Source organism: Pagrus major, chromosome 10 (genome assembly GCF_040436345.1).
Source record: "Pagrus major chromosome 10, Pma_NU_1.0".
NCBI classification, from domain to species: Eukaryota; Metazoa; Chordata; class Actinopteri; order Spariformes; family Sparidae; genus Pagrus; species Pagrus major.
The window spans coordinates 24,766,862-24,794,649 of NC_133224.1; positions in this window are offsets into that span (position 1 = coordinate 24,766,862).

Here is a 27,788-nt window from a genome sequence, read left to right on the forward strand (position 1 = left end):
CTCCCACTGGACTCCCATATATTTGATTTCATCAAATGAAGGTATTTGACCCCCCGAGGATGGCTCCAACCATGTGTGTCCACCATCAGAATAATTGACACATGAACTCAATTACCATTAAAGTCCATCACTATCTTCTGAATACTGTATACGGGAAGACCAAAATATCAGCACTTCAGCAGAAGATGCAGATGGAATTCTCATTGCTCCTGGACAATCAGTGATTTTGCAAAAAGTGAAATCGAGGGGACAGATTGCACCATATTGCATGTGGAAATGTCGGAGCCATTTTAGCAAACAATAATAAGAAAATGAGGCGGTAACAAAGCAGTTAGAAATCGTGCAAAATGAAACACAAGAGAAAGCTCATTTGAAAAAAGAAATCACTTCAGTCGCTTGCTCAAATGGGACCGTTTTTCCAATTTCTGCCCGCACAAAAGAAGAAGGTATAATTTGTGAGGAATTTCTGTGCAGAACTGGCAGTAGACTCATCCAGACGTGCAGCACAGTAACATGCACATGTACACAGATGCACTGAGAAAGTAAAGACTTGTTGAAAAAGGACAAAAAGTTGCACAAATATCCAGACACCTGTCCACATCTTTATGTACACATGCACACAAACATTTAGGACTAAAGAGCCCATCACTCCATGTTACAAAGCATGCATACACACAGGCAGAAATGTACATCCCAAATTGGTGAAATAGACTGATGATCTTGCAATGTCCACTAGGGGGAGTGGTAGTTTTCAGTTCCAAAAGAGCCTGCCTCAATGTGAATCTTCTTTTTTCAGGAATGGTGCTGTGTTAGGGCCACGATTCAGACCACTGCAGCACCATTGGGGTCAGTATTTGATGAAAAATGTAGATTATAAATTGTTAAGATCATGCGCCAATCTCTAATATTCAGAGGACAACAAATGAGGGGAAAGCAGGGCAGAGAACAGTGAGTATTTAGCACAAATGCAAACACCTGAATGCACGTTATGTGCACACAGATGCTTGAAACATGAGGAGCATAATACACATTTTGCAGATCCATATTCTATGCTGCAGCAGGCTACAACAAAGGCAGGTAGAGGATCAATGTGCACACCAGAGCATTCAGCGCACAGAGTAAGGAGAAAACTTTCTTATATAAATGATGCTGCTAGAAACGAATATCATCACCATTCTTTCTTTCCTCCTCCCTCCTTTCTGTTGGCAGATCAACAGGCCCGACCTGTAACTGCCTCTGATTGCCGAGGTATCGGTGCGTCACGCCGCTGAAATCTGTCCCCGTCTTTTGATGCAAATAATACACATTTGTAAGACTCATTAGTCACTCAGTGGGTAATGGTGCCAGACGGCAGCGGAAAAACCACAAGGGCAGGTAAAAAGACTGGGAGAGATTAGTCTTTTAACTTTTTACACGCAAAAAAAAAGTGGACACACAAAATGAGACATAACTGTGCGCGTTGCAGACGCTACACATACACACTCACTCACAGATTTATGCACATTAACATACACAAAGCAATCCTGCCTGTCGTTAAAGGACAGAAGGCATGTGATGGTAATGGTGTAGACAAACTGCGAAACCTGTGTGTTTATATGCTACAAATCTACTGGGTAAATAACTGAAGTATTCCCTTCGGACCAGGCAATGTGCTCTGAATACATTTTCAACCATCAGACAAACTGGGAGTAGCTATCATAAAGGGAAATGAGCATGTACCCTGCAATGTATTTTCACCTTTATAGTAAGCACACATACTGTAGGCATGTTTCAAAACTCCCTTTAGTGCACGTCACCTTTTAAAATAATGGCCTAAGTCACTTTTTGGCCAAAATGATTTTTTTTGCCTAAATCGTCTCCTCACGATGCTGGCCACCTCTGGTAAAATCGCCTACATCCTCATGTGATTCTCATGTGATTCTACCCCTGTAGTATAGTGGCCTATGTCAAGAGTGTGACTGACCATTTTATTTTGCCTAAGTCAAAAGTCAATGTTACTTAGGCAATTTTACAAGCTTTTCCAGATGGGTTTCAAGATGGGTTTTCTGCTGAGAATGCTTTGCCAAAGATGCTGAACTTGAACATTCCTTGTTCCCATTTTCCTTGACAGCGGTCAATTATACATAGCAACGGTCAATTATGCAAAAAGATCAGACCTCCGAATGTTGGGAAGGCCCATTCAAGTGAATGGAGCATTCTACAGCATTATGTAATAAGTTTAGTTAGTTTGTTAGTGCTTTTTTTTGACAGAGTTAAGGGTTTAAAATTGCTTAGGTCACAAAGGCATGTTCAAAAAATTGCCTAAGTCATTTATTCTTCTTATGTTATGTAAATATACATATACATAATTGACAGAAATTGTTATTAGTATGTCAATAGTCATCTTTTGACATAACCTTTTTGAGTGAAATTATTAATAAATATCATATATTAAATTTTTGGTTAAGTTTTTTGTGTTTTCTGAAAAAACTGAAAAAATGACTTAGGCCATTATTTTAGGAAGGTGACGTGCAGTAATCTTCATCTTCTTATATTAGACCTGCATTAATTCCTTGTTTTGGCCACTTGGGGGCATTGTAACAAGCTGTATGGCAAAGACGTTAGCAAACAAACATTAGCATTCATTTGTAGACATGTTTCTGGTCACTTGGTAAATGTAAGTTCAGCATTGACACTCTTTTTAGCTCTGTTTGGTCTCCACCAACTTTTGAGGGTAATATCTGTCTGTTTAGCTGCTAAATGCTCCACTGTGTTTATCAGCTAGTCGCTAACTTTGTCCGTCATTTGGTGCTGGTTAGGTAGTGTACTGTGAGTTCATCAGACCTTTTTAGCTAAAAACAGCTGCCTGCTGAGACTGAAAACAAGAAGCTTGGTCAGTGGCCTTAAGCTTCAAGTGATAACGCTCTATTTACCCATCTAGCATCAGTTTTGCATGTGTGAACCCTGCAGTCAAGTTAGCAATAATACATAATGGAGAATGTCCAGTTAGACTTTCAAAATAAACGCTCACTTGTAGCATTAGAAATAATACATAATGTACAACATCCTGTTATACTTTCCAAATAAACCTTGCTGACAAACAGTTAACATATTATGACATATTACAATTTTTGGACTGCTGATAATGATGTCAGACTATTGCAGTTTGGTTAAGTTTAGGCTCCAAAACTACTTGGTTAGGTTTAGGAAAGTTCCGTAAGTTCCATAGGTGATGTAACTTATGTCGAGTTACGTACGGGACATAACTATGACACTCACGTCACGTAATTGATGTAAGTTACATAATTTATATCAGTTAATTACTTACGTAAAATAAATCCAAAACAAATAACTCTTGGTCACAAACGGGATGCAAACCCTGTTCCTCATTGGGAACATCCACTGTTTGACCCATCCAAACCACCAACCATACCGACCACCCCTGATTCAGACTTTTCTCACTCTTTTTACTCCTGCACTAGAGGGGAGCAATGAGAAGTGACGTGAGAGGGATACCATCAACGTCAACAGAAGTCCCAAGAAACAACTCCCCTGGTAACAGTCTTGACCCCTTAAGAACAATTTGGGAACAAACTCTAAATCCTTCTCTCATGTGCCATAAAAATATTTCAGGAGAAACAGAATAAGACATTTAGACATTTAATGGTTTACAGGAAGATTTAAGATAAACCTTGGGTCAACAAGGAGCTGAAAGGACATTTCCAGCAGGAGAAAAGATTTGTAAAACTCCTTCACATCATAGTGTGTTGTCTATTGAAAAAGAAAATAGGTTATAGAATTTAAAATCTATCATAAGTGCTGAAATCTAATCCATTGTAATCACAATTGCTCTATTCAGAAGTAGAAGAAGCAACAAGTAAAATGAAAGAGGATGTAAAGTGCCTCATGTCCAAATTCAGCTCCTCCTATACATCATCCACCTTCCCAGGCCTTGTCAGGGAAGGTCACTTCACAAGTAGCACCCTCCAGTGGTGACGTTACAGCTATTTTCTGCTGTGTTTTAGCTCTTTTTAATGGAATGTTTGCCTCCAGCTATCCACAGCATGGCTAATTAATCGGAGTAATTATTTGCTTAGGCAGACAAAGTGCGCGTTTTGTCTGTGTTCGGCAGTTTTCGACAGGAGAACATTGTGTCCGGATGAGGGCACGGGGACCGGAGCACGATAGCCGGGGGAGAAAAGTAAGGATGACGACTCATTGATGCGAGTGCTTTCTTTTCTTTTTTTTTTTTTTATAATTCTCCTTTCAGCATGTGTGTGTGCTGGGTCACTGTGTCACCTTTGTTAGGATTTGGGAATTTGGAGCCTGGCAAGTCTGGTCTATGTGAAGACACTAATTAACTATCTATGTCTTGAGCTGCAGTCAGCTACACTGAGGCTGCAATTTGATTTCAGTTATACTTTTGGACTAGTCAGGTTTCATGAGGTTATGTTCAGAGGAATGTGAATTTCCAGAATCTGGCAAAAGCTGAGCCAGGAAGCATCCTTGTCCCATAGCTCGACAACGGCAAGAACAGAACATCAAGCCTAGGGACCAAAACCAAACACACCAAACCACTGAAACATGTTCAGTGAAGAATTGAGTCAGTTACACCTGCACACACCCTTGGAAAAGGTTCTGTACACATGAGTGCTCATGCACACCTAGACATAATGACCCTCTCAAAATCATGTGTGCACAGGCATGCACAGAAATATGTCACTAATGGTCCATTTTCAACAAACAGTCCTTGAGGCTAATAACTAAACCTCGAACTAAAAGTTTTCCTGTTTGTCTTTCAACTGCATACTAAGACCGTGAAGATTAGGCAAATTAATTCAGAAAAATTAAAAAATGACAGCTTCTGTATGAGATCCAATTTTTCATCTGCTCAGGAGCAGGACTTTTTTGGGTAGCCCATGTGGCCCATAAACAAAAACTTTTATATTGGTTGATGCGATAAATATACCAACTTATTTTGAAAGGTTTTTAAAATACTCAGTTTGTGGTTTAGTTTTGTTTAGAACGACAAGTAAGACACATGTTTAAGGATGGGAAAGGATTGTGGTTATAGTTAATAGCAAGGTGAACTGTTCTTAGTATGTGACAGTTGGCTGAAGGGCAGGTCAAGTTCTTGAGTTCCTGGAAAAACTTCCTGGGTTTTCTTGAGAGGTTACTGTGGTGCAACAAGGTCATATGAATGGCAATGATGACTGGAAGTTTGGGAATCTGGGTTGTAATGATGTGAAGTTGCTCTCTAAACATTCTTCAACAGCTTGTGACAGCACACAAGAACATTTCCTTTGGCCCAATCATGGCATTTAATGTGACTGACACGCCTGTATATCCCTACCCATTACACAACCTTATGCATCAATGAAGAGAAATAAAAGCGGCATGAACTGTACATTTAGCAAACCTTAGCAGTCACATATAAACAAGCAGTCACACACACAAACACACTAACGTGCTTGCACTCTCGCTCCTGCCTTTATTGAACAGGCCGGGTCCTTCGAGCGCTCTAAATCTGTTCATCTGTCAAAGTGTCAGAGTCTATGCATCATCCCTGAGTCTTAGGAGCACACACACACACACACACACACACGCACACACACACGAGACGGAGAGCATCTCTCAGACGCAAAGCAGAAGGCTTTACCATATTTTAAATGAAGCAGGCTTGCAGAGATATAAGATTGCTCTCCATCTTTTGGGAGACAGTCGCTGCTCTTGTGTGCGTGGGAGTAACAAAACATAAACTATTTTCAGGGAGCCTGTGGAGCCTTACTACAGTGCCTCTTAACACCAAAGAGAAAATCAAAGGAATAAGACAGATTCATGTTTTCCGAGTAGTCAAAGTCATACTGATGATGCTGCGCAGAAGAAATTTATTTACCTTGTTGGAGTACTCACAACAAACTGAAGACTGGGAGAAAAGATATTACTCCTTTTTCTGTTAAGGTGAATCCACACAAGTAAGTAAATGTCTCAAAAAAGTGTGACATTAAAGGTGTAAAAATACATGGAGCTGTTATTTGAGGACAAGCAAACACTTGTTTCTGCCAAGGTAGGTGCAGGTAAATCTCTTTATTATAACTTGGGATAATTAAGTTAATATCTGAGATCACAACAACATTATCCCAGTGAAGCCAGATACAGCATGAACGAGACTAATTAGACGGGTTAATCGGCCCTCAGTGCTTCCCGACGTAGCTATGCAGGTGGCTAACTCTTCCACTGACGACACATGAAAGTCATTTTTCTTCATTAATGTCATTCCACATGACGGTCAACAGACCAGTCCACATGTAATCAGATCAAATTAAAAGGCCAGACCTAGATCTAGCTAACAAGCCGACATGCAAAAACAGGGTTCATAGAACCTACAGGAGCCTGAACATGGGTTATAAACAAAGCCACAAGCTTAGCACATTATCTTAAACACTTTATTTGGAGTTAAACGCAAGTTAGCGTGCAGGAAACATTAATAACGATCTTGTTACATGGGAAAACCAAGCGCTAACTATGTGCTGACAATGAATCGTTAACATACAGTATGATAGTGGGCAGACTCCGTTTTCCAACCGTTTTCTCAACTGTAGTTTCCAAGTAAAACAAAAACAAACAAAAAAAGAACTTTGTACCTCAGCTTTTAAGCCAACATGGGCTAGAAAATCTTCAAGTCCTCAGAAAACAATTGGAGATTTGAACATTTACAGTTCAATATCAATTGGAAAAGTTCCATCTACTGATGACAAACAGCTCAATTTATCTAACCAGCAGTGAGTGTAATGTTATTTTCCCCAATAAGAATGAGAAGAAATAACTAAGATAAGACCCCTGTTGTATAAAACCAGCATGGCCCTTTTCAAAGACTACATCATTTGGTTGCTGCATGGAGAACAGAGCTGTTCTAAGAGACTCTCTGCATGTTCAATGTAATAATGCCCTTCTATCATTGTTCTTAAAGTAACCCCACTTGTAAAGTACTTGAATGCTACAAAGAGATGCTCAGCCACCACAATTGCGTATTCCTCAGAGGCCTGGATGTAAATGGGAACAGTACACGGTGTACGAAAATGATAATGGTTCAGAAAAGGGCACCAAGCCTCTGTACAGGTAAGGGCAGTCGTACTGTGGATGCAGCTATAAACAAAAACTGATTCTCATGCTAGTTATAGGAAAAGTCATTTGCTATACTACATTGTCAGTGGAATCACAAAAGCACATACGCCGTCTGTTCCTCCTATCGTCTTTCTGCCCCTTTGTCTCTGTCCCTTTCTCTCTCCCCCACTCACACACATAAACACATACAGCTTCTGACGGCCATAACTCAAAGGTCATGGGTGCCCTGGAGCGTGTAGTATCTTACCACACCTCAGTGGTCCAACACAACTCCCAGGTGAGAAGGGATGCTGTGGGCTCAGCATGCTGATGTAAGCACGTCTCCTAAAAGACCAGAGCTGAGCAAAGTAATCTGTTTGTGTGTCATTGTCTTTGATTGTTGGCAACTGTGTGCTACATTCATGTGTGTGTTTCGAAACTATAGGCGTTCCTACCTTTCCTACTCCAGGTGCCTTTATGGGTGGACAGTGTAATGGCGGCCAAAAACTCCTAGCGCTGCACTCACTCTAATTGATCAAGCTGTTGCACTTTCTCCAAAACAACAGGATTTGCTCTTTTGGGAGGGATCATCGATAGATGTTAGCATTCAGTGAGCATTTAACATCAAATAGACAATGGGTTCAAAATATAAATACTGATGCTCCGAGATGATCAAATGGTTCAGAATGAAGTCTTGAGAGCCCCGATTATCTTCCTACCAACCTTGGATCCAATCCCTGACCCAGTGGTTTTGTTTGCGTGTCCCCTTGTCCTTTCCTCTAACTGCTTTTCCTTTGCCTAAAAAATAAACCACTTTGTTGAGTGGACGCCCCACAGTCCTTTATTTGAGAATAAAATTGGAGTCAAGGTACACAACAATTGTGGAGAAAGCCATTAGATAATTGACTGCTGGCTCAACCCTGCCCCTCAACAACTGTCCAATCGTAGCTTAGCGACCGTGACTTGGCACAGCAGCCCGTCAAGGTTGGGATTTTTCCAGATGTTGAAATGGTGTGCATGGTGCTCTAAAATGGCAGAAACATGGTAAGCGCAAGTATGCGAATGCAGATACTTCAATCAACGCAAGGTCAATTTCACACGTTGTTGCGGTCTGGAGTGTGTTGCATCATAAGCAGCCAGAGATGTAGTTTAAGCATTTTAGCCTGCAGGTGCTTTAGCACGAAACAAGAAAAGAAAGCCAACCCCTTCTGTTTGGTTTCATTTGTGATCAAATAAACCATTGCTGACCGGCTCGACGAAGCTCTAGCAGAGCATATCTGAAAGTAAATGCAGATCTGACCATATTTTTCAGAAAACCAGACGTCCGAGAGGGTCGAAAATACCTATCTCCACATCTGCCATTTTTATTTACTACTGTGGTCATGGAAATGCGCTGATTAGCTCTATATCCCCCCCTTGAAGACTGGAGGGTGATTTATTTTATTCAAGCATATCCCATAAAATAAAAAATACAAGGTATTTTTTGAAAAAAAACGTTTTGAAAATATAGAAATCTAACCTCATGCTTATCCAAGTACTGAAGTTAAGCTAGGCAGCTAATTAGGACTAGGACTAACTAGCATTACACTGCTAGACAAAAACAATTTCTCTCAGTTTCACAGTTTAAATATCTTCAACATGGATCATCAACTGATGAAGATGCTAACTTCTTTCCAGGGGCATACAGCTTTAGCTGCTGCCTGTCATGGATGTAGCCATAAAGTGCATATATAAGACCCTTTTACAGGGTTCTTGTTTTAAAACGAGATAAACGAGATAAAAAATGCAAGCATCAGTTGTGATTTCACTATTAATTTCAGGTGGTAAATGTGCCAAAGTTCTTACTTTAAACTGCATATGTGCTGTGCAAAAATGGACAGCTTGGCCGGAGTAGAAACAGTAGGCCAATGAAAGGGTGCAGGGCTCAGTGAACGGTCAGTTGGGTTGTAGTCATTGGAAAGACCTGCATCCATGCCTGGCTCTCTTACCTCTGTTAACTCTCTCTCTGGAACCTGTCACACATACTCTCACACACAGTCATAATCAGACATCGTCCTCCGCTCACTTCCCCTCACTCCTTCCCGCTCTCCTTCACCACCTCCTCTTGCCTTGTGAGTAGTAAGATGAGAATGTGTGTTGGGGGGATGGGGCGGGGGGGGGGGGGGGGGGGGGGGGGGTCTAATGTCAGCCCGGGCCATGATCCACTCTGAGGAGTTGATTTGCTGCGGCTCAGCGCCCCAGAGGCCGATTAGCATTCCGCCGCTAACTCCCCAACTCCCTCATACTGTACGGTGGCACCGTAAACGTCTGCCTCTGCCGTCCTCCCCTTTCTTTCTCACTTCCTCATTTCTACTCAGAGACTCATTCCAGCCACCCTGCATGCCAATAATGAGCTCTACAAATATCACTGTTACACTCACTCACAGCTATCCTGGAGCAGCCCTATTGGATCGAGCAAAGTGCCTTGCCAGTATGGAATAATTGTCAGCAGGAAGAAATGGTCTTTTCCCTTTCCACCTCTGACTGTGAGTGTGATATTCCCATTGTGACTGTGTGGTGACTGTTGGCTCACCCCCGGGACAATAAGCTCAGACAAGGGCTGAACTTGTGGCCGTCTTAGAACGCCAGCCAAACTCATTGGCAGCAAAGCCCTGAGCGCTTCTCCCAAGGTTTGGTGCTTTTCCTCTCACTTGATGAGACAGCCTTAATGATAGGTGTGCCAAGGAGGGCGCAGCAACATCGATCGGGGAGAAATAACCAGATTAGTCCCTCAATGGGTCTGGGACTACGGATAAGCTTCAGAACTGGGTGTCAAGATGAATTGGACTAGATATCGATAGGTGACAGCTCAGAGTTTTAGATATAGTTTTGACTGCTGTTGCCAACAAAACGCAATAAAATAAAATCTGCAAATGAATCTGCAAAAAAGACCTTTTGATAAAAACTACATTTAAAAGTCATCGTCCACAGACAACTGGATAGAATATTTGTGTTGTCCGTTTTTCCTTAACCTGTCATTACACGTCCATCTAAAAAATACTTGTCAGGTGATTGGATGAACCATTTGTCGATCACCATCTATCACGGACAAACTTAAACCAATCAGGTCGACAGCAGGAGAGCACTGTAATCAGCAGAGCCTGTTGGTAAATCAAATTCTTACCAAAGCCAGTCCAGTGCTGTTATTTGCTCTTCTTTTAATGAAGGAAAACTCTCTAGTTCTGATAAAACTGATGCTAGCAGCATCTACGCTAACCTCAATGGTGCCATTGACCAGATTTACACAGCGGCCATTTTCCTTTGACATCAGACTCAGGGTGAGAAAAACTCATCTGTGTTACTGCTGTGTTCCAGATTGCAAGTCCTAAATTAATCTGACAAATCAGTGAATGGTCAGAATCACTGTGGCCTGGCAAGATGGATTTGCGGGATCACACAATCACAAGATCTTGGGAATGCTGCTGCCTCGCATGCTATATATTTTTTTCTTTCCTAAAGCACAACCCACAAATAAACAATCTATAACTATCAACAGAATGTGAAGAAATGCAGTTTTGACACTATGAAATGTAGTTTATGATGCAGAGATATCTACTGAAGTTAGCATGCTAACCAGCTAGCCCATGCCCATCCCAGTCCAAAGCTCCTGTGCGACCACTATAAACACCAACAGTCTCCCGGTGCTCTGAGCCCCCACTCTTATCCCCTAGCTGCCTTCTATTTGAGCTGACAAGCTAACGACAGCTACAGTTAGCAGCAATTGGCAGCCACTCTGCTGATATGTTGCCCACTATTTGTTTTGAGTATGCATTGAACAGATGGCTGATTCTTACATATTGCACCTTTAATGATATCATTTTAATGCAATTGACTACAGTAAAACTCCTTCCAGCTCGGCTTGAATGCAGTTCTTTGGATGAAGTCCAAAAGAAAGTGCATTCATCTTTAAGACATCATTGCTTGAGCATGTGGCAATTCACCGTCAGCTATGCGAGACATATATCTCATGGGCAAATTGATATGGAGTGCTCATTTATTGAACTAAAGCAGGAACAAACTTTAGGTTTATTGAATACACCCCAGGTGTTCAATAACCGCCAGACCCCATCAGACAGCAGAAGCTCTCTATTGAGCAACACAGATTAAGTTTCTTGACTTAAGCCTCTCCAGCTGAGAACAAAGATATATACCTGAATAAAGTTGAGGGGAGTGCTTTAATAAAAAATAAGATAAAGAATGAAGAGAGAGGATATATTGGCACCTCATTGGCATCTCACAGTTGCTGGCTATTCATGTATGCTTTGACGTGGTGAATGGGATGCACTGGCTCAGACAAATAATCCTAATAAAGAATACACATTTACAAATGCCACATTCAAGCAAGAGCACTCAATCATCTGCATCCCCCCCCCCCTTTGCTTTCCTTGCGCAGGTGCAGTCCCAGCATTGTGGGCAGACATTAATTCACCTGAGCACTGTTGCTTTATTCTTTCATACATCAAAATAAAAGGGGAGTGTGTCTCTTTTTTTGTCTGCAAGTGTATATTTACAAATGAGGACTTTTAATTTAAAAGAATGACCCAATTCTGAGGTGGTGTCAAAGACATGATGACTAATGCTTTGCCTGGAGACTCGCTGCAAGTGATTGGTTTTCTATTGCATCAAAATCAGAGATTCATAGATCATGATAAAGTGGTGCGGCCGGGACAATGCTTCATTAATGGCCAGAGAGGGACGCGGGCTTGGGGAGTGTTTCTGAAGTAACACCCTTTTTTCTCATCTGCAGCTCAATAAGGCCGCCTTCAACTTGGAAGAAATTTGACGCAAACACAAGGTGAAGGGCAAATTTTAAACAGAAATGGCAAACTTTTAGTTATATCGGAGAAATACGCCAAGTATCTGCAGAGGAACAGCGCTGCTTGGAAGGGTATGAAAGAGCTTACATGTAGCTGATTACCTCAAGACTGTCTACTCCCCAGTATTTATCTCTTTGTGGATATTTTATCTTTCCCCCAACAGCAGCAAGGCTTGAAATCCGTAAGGGGAACCCTCTTTGGCTTGATCTGTGCCCCTACTGTCTGTATGTGTCTTTAATAAAGACACTTTTCCCACTTCCTGCCTACTCCCTTCTGATTCACAGCTCTATTTACAGTTCCTGCATGGCCCTGCCAAATCAGGGGCCTTCAAATTGGGTAGTTAAAGGAGCTGCGGGCGGAGAAGCGCATTTTATCACCAGATATGCCCAGAAATCAATGCACCCTCTCAAATGGCTGTCTCTTTATGGACCGTCAGGGAAATATGAGTGGAAATGGAGAAGCGGGAGGGCAGTGATGTGATATAAGTGAAGGCCTTCATTCAGAGTCTCACCTCCCAGTTCAAAACAGACATTAACACAAAGGGTCCCATTGGTTAAAACTCCCCTCTCTCTGAGTCCATTGTGTGCAGTCGTGCAAGATTTTGTACCTGATTACTGGACATAAAATCACCCAAAAAAGTTCACGAAGTTGAGTTAAGCCAGAGTTTAAGTGGCTTTCGGAGCATTTACTAGCAAGCTTATAATGTTATAATAACCAGATAAAGAGTATTTCAGAACAATGCAGCTGGTGTGAACACCGCATGAAGAACTGGAACCGGGCTGGCTTCCAATAGGAGACATCAGAAGGAATGACTGAGGCCATGGAGGAGGGAGCTACTTTCAACTCTGATGCAATCTTTTGACTAATAACTCACATAATTGACATATTGCCAATATATACCTTTATTCCAGTGTTCCAATTTGCCACAATATTTGACTAAACAGGCAAAATGCTCTAATGCAAGTATTGAAGGCAATACTGTCTGTCCTACCAATGTATATATCCTAACCAGGTTGACTAAGCCAAACATTGGTTTAAAAGTAGATTTTAATAAATTGTATTAAAACTAGCATACTTCTGCTAAGGCCCAACAGCCCTTTAATTCAATCAAGCCTAATCCAATGTCCTATTTGTAATCGTATAGCGGCTCCCCCCCGATCCACACCAAAGGTTGATGGGGTCTATTGTGGGTCATGACCCATCCTCCATCCAAGTTTTGTATAAATCTATTCAGTAGTTATTGTATAATCCTGCTGACAAACCACAGTGCACAAACGGACATAGACAAAAAACATAATCACCTTGGCAGAGGTGACAACTAAAGAAAAATGCTCGCGTGTTTAATGAGAAATATCCGCTCCAGAATGACACAAGTGTATTCTGATCAGACGGTAGGATGACATCATGTGTCTGTGTCAAAACCATTACAAATCAGTGTTGGAAAAAACTGTTTCCTGATCTTACACAGCTATGGTTAACGTCAGGCTACATTTAGGTTTACAGTAGTTTCCTGTGTCATGATCCCACAGCCTGCTGAACCATCCAACCACCTCAACCACCTTCCCTGGCAAACTTTGTAGCTCTATTACAATGTGACACTGTCTGCTCTGTAAGGCATAACTCCAGCAGGTCCTCAAACCTAAACGAGTGGTTTGTTTGGTTACCAAAACAACATAAATAACCTTTGTCCAGTACCAGTGATAGGTGAACTGGAATTTTGTTGTCACATAGTTAACGTTGTGAAACGTTCGCAGTTTGATTTAGGCAACAAGACCAATTTGTAAGATTTAGAAATAGATCATGGGTTCAGATATGTCAGCTGACATACGTTATGTTTTTTCAAATAAGTCTGGGTGAAAATCTGGGTGTGTTTGACCCATCCATCCACCCTACCTTCTCCATATGCAGACTGTGCCACTATTTACACTACCTGACTTCCTCCTTTGCTCCTGTCATAATTACTGAAGCCACTAGATGTTGCTGTTTAACAACAAATGTAAATATGTGTGGTAATAAGCTGCTTGAACAGATGACCAAAACTGTTTTCTGGTGAACGTCTGCAGGAGGGCTTTTTCACCTTAATGTACACGTGTCTTGTCGTCCTCTTGGAAGTACGGTCACCAATTAGTATTTTGCTTGGCGGTTGTTTTCCTGTTTGTACTAATGACAGCATGCTACCACAGCACTTTGGTGAGCTTTTTAAAGTCAAAGCAGTTTAACTCACATCAATCATACATGCCACCTCTCCACATGAACACCTGTAAAGTGTTCATGTACTTGATCTGTGTGTTGCCGCTGCTTTAACGCTGTTACTTCAGGCCTGCGTAACAGGCGCTCCGACTCAGTGGCAACCTGCTCTTTATTTAGAGCCCCGTCTCCGCGGTCCAGACCCAAGGTCATTGCATCACGCTTTGGATGCTGGCTGCCAACAAAGTAGCCTATCAGTCATCAGCCTTAATGAATAGGGTGCAGTGTAAAAATAGATACAAAGACACGCAGTCAGAATGCAGGCTTTCACAGGCAACGGTGGCATTGACACTTGGCAACTTGCACCCCTTATTATCAGTCCGCATAGCTGTGTCTGCTCATGTCCGAACCACTTATTTTTAGTTTGCTGATGGTTATTTTAGTAACCATCTTTTGTATGCAGAATGACAAACACCAGCCAGGGACATACACAGTAAAGTTTAGGACGTTGTTCTATTCTTTGTGCGGTGACACTCAAAACGCATGACACATACCATATCTCTACCATTTTAGCCATGTGAGATCACAGATACTTATGTCTGTTACCCATTTATAGAAACAAAAATGAACATGAACGTGGTTGGGTGTGCTCTGCTGCACCTGTAACCACACCCGTCAGTGATGTCATGCTGTACTGACAGCCTGCAGTACGCTTAACATCACTGCAGCATTGTGAGATGTTAAAAAACAACAACAACATAATTTTCAGAGGCTGTTGTACCCTGTGGAGTTTGTGAGTGACTTGCTGTGCTCTAGATTTGTTTGTATGCACGAGTGTGAGGCACACAACAAACTTTCCTTCTGCCAGTCTCAGGCTATTGTACTCGGCAACAGTTGGTGGCAGTAATATTTTAAAATGCTTGTTTGCAAAGAAAACTCAGGTAGCTTTAATCAGAATCACTAATGCTTTCAAATATGTTATATAATATAATATATATATAATATGTTTGCAATGAATAAAAAACAACAGTGCAGCGGAAAGACAAAGTTCAAGCCTGGAGAATTGGAGAAGAGATTGGCTTATTTAGCCCAACCATTCACCCCCGACAAACTACCACCACAGATGTTTTGCTCTTTAGACTACTTCTCCTGACCTCCTCATTTGCAGCTGTAATAATTACTATGGCCACTAGAGGTCTCTGCCGAACAAGAAATGTAAATATGGGTCGCATTAAACTGCTTTCATAGTCGACCCACATGGCTGTTTTTCTAATGAGCGAGGGCTGTACTGAGTACATGATTATCCCAACCAAACCAGGGAGCAAGAGAAGTGTATCTATGTAATTAATTGTATATGCATTATATTCCATCTCAGCCTTACAGTTTAACTGCAAAAACATATGCATATCTGAATGCAGGTGAATGCTGGCCAGTTGGTAAATCTCACTTAATATTAAGTTGCAATATGCATTCTGGATCCAGAGAGTAATTTCCCCTGTTGCCTGCCCGAGCACTGCAGGCTCCGGGGATCAGCCACGTGCTGAAATGGTGTCCTTTGACAGTGTTGTCGCTTCCTTTACTAAACCCAAATTGGTCCTTAGGCTGTAGAGGTACAGGGTGGCAGATGGCCGGCCCCCCTCGCAGAGTGGCTCCACCAGCTTGGACTAGCACACATGTTCCCTCAGTGCAATTAAGTCTAGCTGACCCCTCAGAGCCCCCTGCATCAGCGGGGTGTTTCCGTCGCGTTCCTCCATGCAGATGCTAGCACCAGCGAGTTCTACGTGCAAACCCTCGCCACGCGTGTCACACTGTGCACATATGGCTGCTCCGTGTTCAGCATGTTTAATAATGCTGACATGTTTTAGGAGACAACATTAAGGCAGCGGGAGACCTCGACTAAATTGACCATCCGTATGACAAATAAAGCTGTTGTGCTTTGGTGTTGGGGCTCTGCATTGTGCATGAGAATGTAGACAGTGCTGAGATTTATTACAAAGAACATGGCTGAGAGAAATGTTGTGCGTGTTCTTTCTTGTTTGTTTGGCTATGCATTGAAAAAAAAGGTGCTTTGTTCACTTACAGCTCCTAAATCAAATTCTCTTTTTTTGATTGAAAAAACAAATCACTCACCATTTGCAATCTGACTCCCTGGAACAGCATCTCTCTCTCCTTCCCTCTCTCTCGCTCTCCTTGTCCATATGTACAGTGAGTACATCTCTTTATTTGCATGCATAGACTGCACTGAGGCATGACAATAAAAGAAGCAGCTTAATATATCAAAAATCCGTCTGATTTATTGGCATCTGAAGTGTTTGCTCGCAACAAAAATCATTCCCATGCCAAATAGTCTTTGTAAGGCTTGACTGCTATTTACTGTCATGCGTCTCATTTTAGTGTTATGGGTGATTATGATGGGGAGGCCTGCGCAGCCATATATTAGCATGCGCTGAATGAGCTGTGGGACATGATGCCCCGTGACTGTGAGGTAAATGAAAGCCGCTTGCTTATGCAGATGCATTTACAGCCCGACATGAACCGAAAATAGCCTCGAACATTATGCAGAGATGTAGTGCTATGTAGATATACATATATTTGGTGTATTTGTGATTTATCCATCAACCCTTCCCTCCATCTATCTTCCATAACGACACGTCCTTACCTATCAGTCTGAGCATGATCTTCCTGGAGTCCTTTTTTTTTTAGTCTCAGAGTCCTTCTATCTAACATCCATCTAATTTGGAATATGCAGAAGAGCTGACCCGCTGTTGTCCTGGTTCCAGCTTAGGAACCTGAACGCATCAGCATGGCTGTCACTCTCTGGGTAAATTACTTAAGTTCCAACTGTCCTGCTGCAAGGCCCGGGTCAGACTGGGCCGTATCTGCCCCTCTCATCCAATTAGGAAATGAGTTAAAACCCTTCACTTGTGCTGGGACAAGCTGACACACACACATACACACACACACACAGGTGCCGGCCACAGCATCTGCCCCATCACCCACGCCATTTCTTAATTTAGATCTCAAGTAGGATAACCGGTCAAAACACACATACAAACACACTGAGGGATAAATAGACCGTCTGTCTCCCCACTTCCCCCTCTGTCTGCCACATGGTGCAGACACACATCAATTGATTCGGCATCTCTCTTGCCGTCTCCCGCTTTCTCTCTCTCTCTCTCTCTCTCTCTCTCTCTCTCTCTCTCTCTCTCTCTTTTATACACACAAACATACATACACACACACACGAGCATGAAGTCCCCTCCCTTGAGAATGAAATCACTTACACACACACACACACAAATATCGGGTGGCTCGTTGCTGGAGTGGACAGGCCTTTGTGAGATAACGGGCAAACGCAGCCTGACAGGCTCGGCTGGGCCATTATTGAATTGCAGTGAAGACTATATTACTTTAGAGTGAGATAAAAGACTACATACAAGACGGATGGGTGGGGGACATCAAACAAGACTGTGTCCGGATTGTGCCAGGAGTAATCCGGCTGAGGGCAGCGCTGATTTCCCCCAGGCCAGGTGCCATTTCTCCTTGAATAATTCTTATGAGGAATCCAACAGCAGCTCCGCCTTTGTGCCGTTATTTGTATCTTCTCCTCGATTCCCTCCATCATATCCTGTGTTTTTTTCCCCATCCCGCTCTTGCCCATTCTTCTATCTTGTTTCTTGGATTGCTGTTGCACAAAACTCCGATGTTATGATTGGAATTCTTCAAAATCGTTTAACTTCATGCGGTGCGCCCTCGGCCGGGGGATGTTTCTCGACTATGAATGGAGAGGGAGGGCCCTCAGGGGAAATACTTGTGATGGTGTTTGGGAGGTTTGGCCTAGAATGCAATATGGATCGCAGGAGAAGCCATCTGATGTTGAGGAAACATTTGGCACCCTGTGTCATCTGCTGAACTTGTTTGCAGTCAGAGGCGTCTTTGATCTCGAGACAAAAACAATGTAAACAGATGCTTTGTGTTTGCTCATTCTGAACATCTTAGGCTGCAAAAAGGCTGACAGGTATGATGATGATAATGTTGTGAAGGAAGGTGATCATTACTCACTTCAAAGGGGAAATTAACAACTATAAAAAAACAATGCAGAAATCACTATATGAAGCACGACTAACAGCCTCCTTCTTTCCCTCTGTTCTATTATCTGTTGCAAGGTGATAGCACTCTTTTGTAACTGGCAGTGCTGAATGGCATTGGACTTGACAGTGATGCTGGCATGTCATTAATCAAATATATATGCATGGAAATCATCTAGGCGCCCCGCCATAGGTTACGCTCAGGTGGCAAGGAATAAAATAACTGGGGTGAAAAGAGGCTTTTTCCAGCAAGCTCCAACACAATTCCCACAGAATTAAAAAAGAAGGCTCGCTCCAACATAAATCCACAGGCTACATTAATAAAATATCAATGCTCAGTGATATGGGAAAATCGATCTATTTGAGTTGGTTCTCAGAATTACAATGCAGTCATTGCAAATTTAAAGCTGCTACAAGGAACTTATATTTTTGATTCTGGCGGCCCCTGTGGACAAAAGCGGTAGTGTTTCTATCACGTCTTGTCTAAAGATCTTGATCTTACGTAGGTCATTTGAAAGGCATGTAAAAGATCTTGAAAGTTAAGGCCAAAGACTGCACTAAAATTATGCACCTGGAAATGAGCATCATGTCTCCTTTAAATTGAGACTGTTCCTTGTAGTCGATTAAGTTTTGGACATGTTTGTAAGGTGTCTTTTGAAAGATGCAATCATGTCGCGGTCACATTCCACCTGGTCACTTTGTCAGAACACATGCAAGTGATTTGTCATTGTGTGTCCGATGCCTGACACCGACACATTTAAGATGACTGGGTACCAAACAAAACACATACACAGTTCTGTTATATACAAGGGGAAAGAGCGTAAAACCACCCCCAAACGTACAGCTCTTTGCATGCTTTGCTTGCCTTGATCTTCAAGTATAACTTATGACAGATAAACAAATTAGTTTCAAGAGTCTGGGGAAAGTTTACAGCTTCGTTTCAACAACCACATCCACACACATGGCCAGGAAAATTATAGTCTAACTCCTGAACAACCTCCCAGAAGGCATTTGAAAGATAAAATGAAAACATAACATTTTAGATTTCAGTAAACATTGAACACACTGGTAGAGTAGCAGTCACACTATGAATCACTGTCCCGACTGGCTGTCAATTTAAACAGCCTCTTAAGGCATTAAAAGTTATAATCCATAAGATTTTCATAAAATCATACCCCACTTTTGCTCTAATTTATCGTCTGCATTTCTTAGGCAACAGCCATTACATTCAGTACTTATCTCACTATATCGTAGTTTTCATTGTTAGTGGCGGAGTCTGCCACTCCAGCACTGGATTGAAATGATGTATTCATGTAATCGCACATCATTAATTGACGTCAGCCTCAGTGTTTACTGTTCACTTTGTTGTGTCGGAGCTGTATAAAGTAACTGCTCATGCAAACAGAGCATCCCACTGCCGCTGCTTCACTTTAAAAAAGTGAAACACGTGGTGGTTTTTATTGTGAAGAGGCCACTGGAAATGCAATGTATTTGTCACACGGGTGAACGCTAACTGTGATCGATACCAATAACTTTTTGACAGATGATTCCTTTAAATTGTTGCGAGACAGTAGAGGGAACAAGAAGGGGTGGCTGCAGTGAGCTGTTCAATTCCTCAGTCACTCAGTGTCCTGCAGTTGTGTGGAAAACTACTTGTACAGTACATAACATGAAATCAGATTGTAGTTGCTCATGGGATTATTGTAAAATGGCAGTTATTGATTGACTGCTTTATTAAAACAATGTGAGTCTGTCTGGCTACACAGTAAACTGATACACTAGTTTCTTCTGTTGCCTGACAAAGTAGTTGCTCACTGAGTGAATTCTGGGACCTGTAGTATCAAACCACACTTGTTGTTGCCGCCAATTAATCAGGAGAGCAACCTTTATGATTACAACTTTTACACTTTCCCCTATGAGATGAATCTTGAAGTAGCCATTGTGCCCAGTATTGCTTCAGAAACACTTGCAGAAGTAGTAAGCAACAAGTGTTTGTTCTCAGGTGGGACATGGGGGGACATGTACAGTTAAATTCAAAAGATCAAATCTAATTTTCTATGAATCTGTGTAATCAAAATTCAATTGAGTTTGGTAAGCCTCCTGTTGAGATGATTATTAAAAGTAGTAAATGTTTTAATGAGAACTTGATGTTCCAGCACAGAAGTTATATCTGAGGTAGAGCACTGCTGCATGATATTTTGCATGGGGCCTGGGCAGGATCTAGGCATAGGCATTCTGGGCACATGCCTAGGGCCTTCTTGCCACTAGGGGGCTCAAAAAGGGGCGAAAAGAACTGACTAATAATGTTTAGCATACTTAAGAGTGTCTGGTCTAAAACTTTATTTCAATATGTATACATTCATTTATTCATTTTAAACATGACTTTCTGTAATTTTATTTGTCCATATAGGGGGGCCCTGAAAACAGCCTGCCTCAAGTAATCTGTCCCTTAAATCCGGCCCTGCATGGGGCACAAAGAGTTTGTCATTTGCAGGTACCTGAAAGGCTGCGGTCCCAAACCCCTCATGTAAGTGCATTACAGAAAATGGTTTACTTTCCACATTGTGTACTGGATTAATTTCCCAATTCATCCAGAAATTTGTGTAATTTATTTTAAGTGGGACATGTTAAATATACAGCGGTTGTTGAGAAGTGGTCTGGATTGTTTTTACCCCCTCCCACCTAATACTCGTTCTGTTGGGGGGACAGCCCCATTGTCTTATTTATTTGCTGACGTGATTCACAACACGATAATAATAATTAATTGAGGTTATTAATTTTTAATGAGGGACCTAAATGGTGAGCCCCAAGGGCCTATAACCTCTGGTTTTAATTAATATGCGGTGGGTGCACATTAGGCTTTCAATTAAAGTAGGGGGAATGGCCAGGCAATCACTGAGCACTTTTAATCCATATGCTCATCAAGGGTCCAAGTCATGCCTTTTTAATCAAGCACTCCAGACTTGAAAAGAGCGAAAACACATGTCTATCAGTCATTCAGTGAGAACGGCTGGAGCGATTCTGGACTTCAAGAAAAGTGCTGCCTTTTAATGAGCTTGGCTTAAGACACTAACGTGGCATGAAACGGCGAGGGAATTCAGGGAGGAGGAGGAGGAGAGAGAAGGTAGAATTCTTCAAGAGGAGCTTGGAGGAGAGGTGGGATTAATGAGATGCAAATTAGTCCCCATTTGTTCAAATGCTGACAGCTGACGCGTCGCTTTGACAGGGGACACTGTCAGTCCAACAAGCCCAAATAAACACTTCTCTGTTTTACCACCCAAACAAATGCCTTCCCCGCGCCAAGATGCGCTACATGCTGCTGGCTTGCCGCAGGTGACTTCATGCCATTCATGAAAATGAGAATCCTGTGCCATGAGGAGTCTTATGTATGCATGTTGGACAAGTCTGTTTGTACATCTTGTAAAACAATACCCCCACCACCATCACCGCTGCCATCTCATCCCAACAACACACACACACCTTGGCTGAATTGCTAAATAACCCAGGTGTCCTGGGAAGATGCTGCATGTGAGCGAGTTCGGTTTTCTCAGGTGCTAGTGTGGAATCTTTGCTCTCCAATAGCCCTGACAGACTGCACCTCAATACTACACTGTGTGTCTGAATTAGTGAAGAAAAAGAAAGAAATTGAGGCAGAGTGGTGACAGAGAGAGGGAAAAAAAGACTTATAGACAGAAAGAAGGTCGATAGATACATAGACAGGTAGACAGAGTGATCGGGGGGGCGTTGTGCAGCAGCTAATGCACACCAGCAATTATGGGCCATCATAATCACAGCATCCAGTGACAACATAATCATAGCACAATCAGGTGGCGAATCAGAGGCAATTTGCGAACTATCTCTACAACTTGGAGGGGCTGGCGAAATTCCCCATTTGTGTGCAGCAGGCTGAGAAAGCTTAATTATCCTGATGAGGGGGTGGCAGAGAAGGGACCAGAGACCCCGGCACGCTTCATGCCACCTATGAAACAAACGGCGGCTGGCGTTGAGGCCTCCAGACACCTGGAGACTGGGTGTGCGCGCGTGTCTGTGAATTCCTTTGTGGTAACACGGTGCAACGAGCAGGTGTCAAATTGATCCTGATTGAGAAGACAAGAAAGAGCAGATGTACTTGTTGTTATTGGTAATTTTTTCCCCCTCTTGTGAGCGTTTGTATGTTTTTGTGTCTGTGTGTGTCTACAGTATGGCCGTGTTTATATACACAAGCACTTAAAGAACTGTGATAATGAACGCCGAGAACATAATTTTTCCTGCTACAGAGGCTGATTATCTTGTCAAGTTCTAGCTGCCGGCCGAGATGTGAACATATTGATAATCTCAGAGTAGGGATCTCTAATATATTCATGTATAGGGACTGCAAAAAATTGAAATCTACAAGGAGACAAAATTAACAGCGAATGCAGAGACGGCTCACGAAATTTTCTGTGTTCACTGAAAATAGAAATACCTTTGGGTTATGTTATTAAACTTAGAAATGAACAACAAGGAAACTGAATTAATCTCCACCAAGAAGGGGAGCCAGATAATTCCAGTTGAGCAAATTGAATTGGAATGTAAATGTTAAAAATGATCCACATGCTGTCCCTGGGTTCCTATGAGCACAGGCTCAGAATTCAGTCTGCTCCTCTCCCTCCGTTGCTCAAATATGTGGATAACAACAAAATTAATTATACATATTAATGCTTGCTTGCCAATTTTTCATGCGCATCTCCCCGAAAACGGCTTTCTTCAAAAAGCACCCGTCCAGAATTTGAACTAACTAATCTCCAGTTGCCTGGGGAGAGAAAACAAGCGCTTTGAGGGAATAAGTTACATTCTGTTGCGGCGTTTACACGTGTGGCTGAGCACAGAACTTCAGAGCTGGCATTTCAATCAGGAGCCATCAGAGGCATCCTTGGCAGATAAGAGGAGCTGCACAAGCCCCTGTGCTCTAAACTCTAATAGTGTGTTTACGCAGGAGATACACTCTGCATACAGTAGAACAAATCGGGGGCTACACTGAGGCCTTACACAAGAGCTCAGTTCTTACTGGCCTATATTCTAATCAAAGGGAAAACTTGTGCAATGCTTAAACAGTAAATATAAGAGATTTTTTATAATGTTATTCACACTGGCTTGCATCAGTCTGGTGCAAGTAACAAGCATAAGGCATCCTACATCAGTGGTTTCAAACATAGTGGTCACAACTCTCTTAACCTAAGGGGTTGCTTGAGGATCACCAGGTTTACAAATGAATCAGATTTCTGACAATGCAGAATGGCATTTCTTTGCTTCTTTCTTGTGAAATACAGCAAGGTTTCTCTCACAACTTGCTCAGAATTCCAGCCACAATCTGTTTTTTGGCACATCCAGATTGTACCCAGACTGATTTTAGAAAAGTCTGGACAGCAAAACAACACATAAAATGTGAGTTACCCGAATTAGATCTAGGCCACATTTGGTTTGAAATGCGATTCCAATTGTATTTCTTCAGATATGTCTCAGTGCGGGCATTCTGGCTGCTCCAATCAGATTTTGCAATCAGAAGTGTCTTTTGCGTCTCTGGCATGGGCAATGAGCAATGATGACGTCAAATGCAGAGTGGCTGAACAGATGTATACCAGCCCTGCACTTTCAAGTCACGGTGCATCGGAGGAGTTCACCATGACTAAAAGTGCGATCGTCTGGAGGGCGAGAAGATGGATGTTAATTTCTCATGCTTCTTATATAGGTTGGTGATGTCTGACACACAATGCCAATCTCATCACTTGCAAATAACAGTGCTAAAAGTCTTTCTTTAAGATCAGATTTGAACAATGAATCTGATTTAACTGTAGTTTGAATGAAGCCATAGACATAGACCCTGTCACAAATAGACTATGCTTTCTATTCAAGGAATCGTTTAACTTTTGGGGGAAATTACTATATGCTTATTTGCAAAAAAAAAAGAGTACTAAAACTATTCCTTTAAAAAGTCTTCAGCACAAAAGGTTGGGAGCCACTGCAGTAGATCAAAAATCCAGGCGCTCTATTTCATCTGGTTAATCTGTGTAAATCATGTGAAATTGGTAACATGTTGCTTTTGCTTTGAGCATAATTTAGTTTAGATATTACACACTTGAGAAGCAGTGACTGCAGAGAGCTGGTGCAAGCATTTTGGATCGTCACAGAAGAGAAAGCTAAACCAAGTGCATAATGTAGCTCCACTATCATTTACGTTTCTCATTAAAACCATTAAAAAGTTGTTGTTTTTTTTTAGTTTTGGTGCTATCTTCGGTAAAGGACTGACAATTTGTCCTAAGTTAAAATTTTTAAATGGCTACTTGAGGCTGAACCTAGTGTTTGTCTTATGCTGATATTATAATGTTCAATTTAAACCATGTGCCATAATAGAGTAATAAGATCTAAATGACTTGTGCTCATATAGTATGACTCTATAACAGATGTAAAAAATTTACTAAATAAAGTTCAATGCCGTCAAGGCCGTTTGCTTTTGCTCTTCAAAACTCCTTTGTTATGTCAGATATATTTCCTGGATGGCTCCCAATATCCTTAAGGCTTATTGAAGCGCTGCATCCACACAACTCACAGAGGACAACCAAAGATAACAGGAAAAGCTGGACCTCTTCCTGCAGTCAGGTATTACTGAGGCTAGCCATGTTGTGCACTGGGGGATTCGTACCCAGAGCATCACAGGTTTATATCACCTGGTGTAAAGATTCATCGGCGTGATCACTGGAATTGACTTTTAAGTGACCTGCTCGCTATAAAAATGAGGCTAATTAAGCTGGAACGGGAGAGTGTCACATTTGTGAAAATATCTCATCTATTGATGCCTTAATTTTAATGACACGCATGACCTTTGTGAGTCACACCCTTGAGCTATACAAATACAGAAGAGAAATGTCTTGGCTCATTCCCATGAGCTCAGGGACGCTACATTGGTAAAACCTCCTGCAGCACCTTTTTGATTCCCCACTAGCTTTTGTAAATCCACTGTAGTCCTCCTACAATCACATTTCAGTACAGTTAAATAAAGAGTGTCTACCTGAATTATCAATTACGGATTATTCTGAGAGATGATGTGGACAGTCATAATCGTATGAAGAGAGCTCATGAGACACTTCATTATATGCTTATTCTATGCAGCATCCCTCCAACACATAATATAATGTGTCTTTGCATAAGCATGAGATTAATATGATGTGAGGTTTTTACCATACAAACAAAGAGAAGGGGTTTAGGGCGAGGGATAAATAAAAAATATTACAAGTGTGAGCAACACAAAACATAAATCAGTTGATTTTGTGATGTGCCTTAAAATCTCATTTGACTTTAAAGTAGAATGAGAGGACTGTGCAAGTGAAAACAACTGAAGTCTCTGTCAAACTGCTTTTATTTATCTGCCTCCATTACATGCATTCTATAACATTCCTAAATTAAATGAAATGCCATTCAAAGTGCTACTCCCGCATAACGAGGGAACTTTTACATTTTATTAAATAACTAAGATTTCATTGCTGAATTTTTGTTTTTCTCCCTCCGTCTGACCGCAGGCTCAGGAATTTTACCCATTGACAACTCTGACTCTGACTCTTGAGAACAACAAAATTATTTTATTATTTGACAAATGAGAAACCATGATCTTTTCCTAAACTTAACTAAGTAATTTTGGTGCCTTTATTTTAGAAATGCAACTGGATGTAGCATGTTTGTTATTTGTAACTTGAACACAGAAGAGACCATGTTGTTATTGACCATGTTGGTGTTGGATATGCAAGAATAAACTTGACAGCGACACGGAGGACCAACTGGTCTATTACACAATTTGATAGAATACTGGGTTAATTATTTAAGGTCTACTTTGGATCTGTTTGAGGATTTGCCTTGCCTCCATTTTAATCAAACAGAAACCCCAAATCTGAAACCGTTCCCGCTTGAAAAGGTGGTCTCAGGTACAGCTCATGTGTTCTCTGGAATGGTTTGCATCAAGTATGAAGTAACTTCAGTCATCCAATGAATTTTGGTGTTCAGAAAGGTTCTGTTGGGGCCAATTCTACTTATGAACATCAGACACCTGTCTTAACATTTAACTACATAATTATCCTTATGCAGATGACACACCACTGTTCCTCTCAAGAAAATTAAACTTAAACTACCTTAAAGTTGTACTTCAGAGACTTTTAGACATCTTGTGGTGGAGCTGCAGGACTGATGACTTAATCGCAAGCAGGGCGCAGCTGTCGATCATGACATCACACCTGTTTTGAGAGGATCAAATAATTAATTAAAACAAAACTTATAAGAAAAATGAACACCTGAAAATATATCAGCATGATAATAACTATCTTAAATGATAATTTGATACTGCTAGTTTGGGGGGGAGATATGGTGTGAGCATATCCACACTGTCTGTAGAAAGACACAGATGTTGCTAAATAGATTCAGTGTATAGGTGAGGTGAAGCTATGTTTGGTAGATGCATATTTTTCAACATGAGTAGAAGAATGTGGTGATTCCAACCTGTATCCGATCACTTCATTATGCACAGACAGGAACCGGGAGTGAAAAGCAGAGAAGAGAAACCACAGGAGTTCCTATAAGTTTGGAGATCAGTGTGTCTGAGCTGTCACACGTACAGTACACAGACACACTGTACACACACTGAGTCTGTGTGTTGATACAGGAACCGTCTGTGCTGTCAGTCGGAGGAAAACTCACTGATGGCTGTTTTCTGCTGAGCGAAAAAGACTCCCATTGCTCTGAGTTTTGCACAAGTATGCAACTGTAACACCAGCGGCAGATCAGTGTTTGGGTGCATGAACACTCCAGTGGTAAAAAAAAAAAAAAACAGCTTACCTTAATATGATCTCATTTAAATAGCTACATGCACCATTACAACAGCTCAGCTTCCTAATAAATCTACAAGCCCCCAGCCGGTGACCACCATCATTTGAATGACACTTCCATGTTCAGGCAGAAATCACATCTACCCCAACTAAATTGACGTGGACCAGTTTTCCATATCAGAGGTGCTCTCCAGCAGTCAAGTATGTGCGTGTCTGTTTGTGTGTGTTTGTCCATGTGTCTTTGTGTGTATGCACACGCGAGATCTCATTTCTGTATCGTTTCGGTGGTCTGATGCGTGCGTGGGACTCAAGCCCACAGCGGAGAGTCAATCTGAGACATCTATTATGCACTTCATCAATCTTTTTGGACTCTTGACATTTCACTAGCTGAACAAATTGTCAGTTATCAAAACTCAATTTCAGAAATGACATGTCGAAATTCACTCCCCTCCCCTCCAACCCATCCTCCACTCTTGCTCACTCTTCCTCTCCTCCTCTCTCTCTGTCAGCATATACCTCTTTGCATTTACGCCATCAGAGGAGAATTTTCACATAGACATAATCATGCACATGTATGCACATACACTTGAGAGGACAAATGAAGTTCAGTCCTCAACCCCCCCCCCTACTCCATCCCACCTTTCCCTATCGCTTAAATAGCTTAGCGATGGTAGTTTTGTATGCAAAGAGTTAACGGCTGTTGGAGTTAATCGCTCCTGGGCTAGCCG